This window comes from Equus caballus, unplaced genomic scaffold (genome assembly GCF_041296265.1).
Source record: "Equus caballus isolate H_3958 breed thoroughbred unplaced genomic scaffold, TB-T2T unassigned-0002461, whole genome shotgun sequence".
In the NCBI taxonomy this organism is placed as follows: Eukaryota; Metazoa; Chordata; class Mammalia; order Perissodactyla; family Equidae; genus Equus; species Equus caballus.
In genome coordinates this window covers 10,827-15,000 of record NW_027222313.1, presented here as the reverse complement: position 1 = coordinate 15,000, position 4,174 = coordinate 10,827, and positions in this window count along the sequence as shown.

Here is a 4,174-nt window from a genome sequence, read left to right as displayed (position 1 = left end):
CCAAGAGGCACAGGCGGAGCATCCGCCGCGTCACGGAGACCCCGACACCGCCCACGCCACAAGGCACGGGGCGGGGGAGCGAGGTCGGGCCGGATTCCGCACCCCTGCCACCTCCCACACGCCACTCGCAGCGGGGGAGAACGGGCGAGGGGGCCCGCGGGCAGAGCGAGAAGAGCGGTCCCGTTCGCCATGAACGTCCGTCCCTCGTCTGGCACGGCTTAGGCCCGGCCCGGGAGAGCACAGCATCACCACATCGATCAGCAGCATAACGCGAGGGATCCCCGAGCAAGGGAAGGCCGGCGAGGACAGCCAGCGGAGGAGCCTGCTTCAGCCTCACCGGCCCCCCCCTCCTCCTCTAGCAAGCGCGGGCGACGACCCCAGGACGAGAACGCCTGACACGCACTGGCACGGAGCCGGCGGGACGGGGTAAGTCGCGACCGCACCCGGGTGCCGGCGGCAGGGAGTGCACGTGGTAGAGGACCCCGCGCCCCTAACCCCGCCGCCCTCGGGTACCAGAGACCGGAGGTGGCACCACGGTCGCGGGGACGCCTGGAACGCACAAGAGCCGGCGCGCAGGCCCCAGCGGGCGGCTCAAGCGGCGGGGGTGGAAACGGGCGTCCGATTCTCGGCCAGAGCCCGGAGACCTCCCCGCACACGCATCCAGGCACCCGGAAGCTCTCGGGCGACTGTCACCCGAGCAGAGCGTGTCAGCACTTATCTGGCGGCACAAAACCACCCATTCAGGGGCAAGAATCGCCGCGCCCGGAGACGGGGCCCACCCACGGATCACGAGGGGAACCCCTGGATCACGGCCACGGCCACCAGACCCAAGCACGACCCCATCGCCACCAGGCCCGGAGCTCCCGGGGCCATCTGGTCGACCCCAGAAGCGTGGCGGCAGGGGGAGCCGGGGACAGCCTCCCCGGGCCGCCCGCGCGGGCCGGGACCGGTCGGTCCCTCCCTCTGAGTCGCCGGGTCAGGACTTAGAAAAGAATTCCACGGAGGAGCCTCCGGCGACCGGGCCCGGGGCGGGACCGTGGCTCCCGTCCCTCAGCCGGGGCTCCACCTACGCCTCGAGCCGGCCCCCTCCCACCTCCGGACAAAGACGCGACCCGCGAAACTCGGAGAGAGAAGTCCGGTCCGACGGCCCGGACCCACCCCGGGCACGCGTCCCGGCCGGGGACGCCCTCCCCGGCCCGCCCTCGAGGGCTCCCGGGGCCGGTCCACGCTCTTCTCCAGGGCGGGACTTGGACAAAAAACTGCCACGGAGGAGGAGGCATCCGAGGACCGGGCCCGGTCCCCACCGCCAGAGCCGGTCGACTCGGAAGACCAGTGGGGAAAAGGCCAGCCCGGCGGCCGAGCCCGTCGCGCCCTCCACGGGCCTCCCCCGCAAGGCCCCGGCCGGTCCCCCACCTCCGGAGCGGGGCGCGGAAAGGGGATCGGCGACGCGGAAGGCCCGACCACCGGGCCGCCCTCAGGACGACGGCCGGGCACGGGACGAGTTCCCTCGCCCGTTCCCCCGCGGCGGCCCCCCACCCCCTCCCGGGGACGGAGGGGCACCGGCGGCTGCTGGTCGACCCGTCCGGGAGGCCCCACACCCCGGCCGGCACCGGGCGGCGCGGCGACAGCCACCTCCCTCAGTAGCCTGCACCTCCAATCTCCGGCGAGCGGGCGTCGCGCTCACGCCCCGGCGCCACCGGGCCAGATCCCGCCAGCGACGCCGGCCTCCCGGGACTCTGCCTCGGTCACCGCGGCCGAGTCCCGTCCCTTGGCCCGCGTCGCCGGAGCTCCGGAGGAAAGAGACGATATAAAAGCGGCCGCCAGGTGGCACCCGGCGACCGGCGACCGCCTCAGCGGGACGGAGCCGGAGCGCGGGCCCGCCGGGGAGCACAGCCGGGCCGCCGGGCCGCCAGATCCCGTCCCGGCGCCCCCTCGGACCCAGCCTCCCGGCCCAGCTCGGCCCCGGGGCGTCCGCCCGCGGGCTCGCGGCCGCCAAGGCGCAGCCCCAGCCGCAGGAGGGGGACCCGGAAAAGGTTTCTCGGAGCGCTCACCGGGAAGGGGACGGGGAGAGTTCCCCCAGAGAGGCCAGGGGTCGGCCCGGGCCGGGCTGAGCCGGTGCGGCCGGGAGGCCGCCGCTTCCCGGAGCGGCCGGAGCGCCCCCGGGGCTCCCGGGAGGACTTAGAAAATCAGGGCGGGCGGGGACGGTCAAACCGAAACCAGGCACGTCATCCGAGAAGGACCGTGATGACGGGAGGAGGAAAGCTTTCAAGCGCAGAGGGTCTGTCGAAGGCAGGCGGAGAGTCTACCCGCTGAAACGGACGAAGATGGGAAAAAGAGGCTAGCTGAGGTGCCGACATTTAAGGAAATTAAAAAAAAAAAAAAGCACGAGGGCGTGGAGAACTGGGGGAAAATCAACACTGAGAAATCTACCCTCTGAAACTGACGAAGATGGGCAACAGGGGCTAGCTCGGGTGGCAATCTTTAAGCAGAACACACACACACACACACACACACACACAAGCGCGTAGAGACCTGGGGAAAAAGCAACGCTGAGAAATCTACCCTCTGAAACTGACGAACATGGGCAACACAGGCTAGCTCAGGTGGCAATCGTTAAGCAAAAAAATAAATAAATAAAATAAAAAACTACAATGGCGAGGAGACCCGGTGAAAAAGCAACCCTGAAAAAAGGTACCCTCTGAAACGGAGGAAGCAGGGCAACAGAGCCTAGCTCAGGTGACAATATTTAAGCCAAAAAGAAAGAAAGAAAGAAACAAAGAAACAAAGAAAAGAGCAAGGGAGTGGAGACCTTGGGAAAGAGCGATACTGAAAATCTAGCCTCTGAAACTGACAAAGATGGGCAACACACGTTAGCTCAAGTGCCAATCTTGCAAAGAAAACACACACACTCACACACACACACACACACTGAGGGACGTGGAGACCTGGGGAAAAAGCAACACTGAGAAATCCACCCTCTGAAGCTGACGAAAATGGGCCACAGAGGCTAGCTCAGGCGGCAATCGTTAAGCAAAAGAAACACACAAGGGCGTGGAGACCTGGGGAAAAAGCAACACTGAGAAATCCACCCTCAGAAACTGAGAAAGAAGCGCAACAGAGGCTAGCTCAGGTGGCAATCGTTAAGCAAAAGAAACACACAAGGGCGTGGAGACCCGGGTAAAAAGCAGCACGGAGAAATCCACCCTCTGAAACTGAGGAACATGGGCAACAGACGCTAGCTCAGGTTGGAACCTTTAAGCAGAAAAGAAAGACACCAGGGCGTGGAGAGCTGGCGAAAAAGCAACACTGAGAAATCTACCCTCTGAAACTGAGAAAGAAGCGCAACAGAGGCTAGCTCAGGTGGCAATCTTTAAGCAAAAGAAACACACAAGGGCGTGGAGACCTGGGGAAAAAGCAACACTGAGAAATCCACCCTCTGAAGCTGACGAAAATGGGCAACAGAGGCTACCTCAGGTGGCAATCATTAAGCAAAATAATAAAATAAAATAAAAAACTACAATGGCGAGGAGACCCGGTGAAAAAGCAACCCTGAAAAAAGGTACCCGCTGAAACGGAGGAAGCAGGGCAACAGAGCCTAGCTCAGGTGACAATATTTAAGCCAAAAAGAAAGAAAGAAAGAAAGAAAGGAAGAAAGAAAGAAAAGAGCAAGGGAGTGGAGACCTTGGGAAAGAGCGATACTGAAAAATCTAGCCTCTGACTGACAAAGACTGGCAACACACGTTAGCTCAAGTGCCAATCTTGCAAAGAAAACACACACACTCACACACACACACACTGAGGGACTTGGAGACCTGGGGAAAAAGCAACACTGAGAAATCCACCCTCTGAAGCTGACGAAAATGGGCCACAGAGGCTAGCTCAGGTGGCAATCGTTAAGCAAAAGAAACACACAAGGGCGTGGAGACCTGGGGAAAAAGCAACACGGAGAAATCCACCCTCTGAAACTGACGAAGAAGGGCAACAGATGCTAGCTTAGGTTCAATATTTGAGCAAAAAAAAAAAAAAAAAAAAACCCACACACAAGGGCGTGCAGAACTTGGGAAAGAGCAAGACTGAGAAATCTACCCTCTGAAACTGACAAAGATGGGCCACAGAGGCTAGCTCAGGTGGCAATCGTTAAGCAAAAGAAACACACAAGGGCGTGGAGACCTGG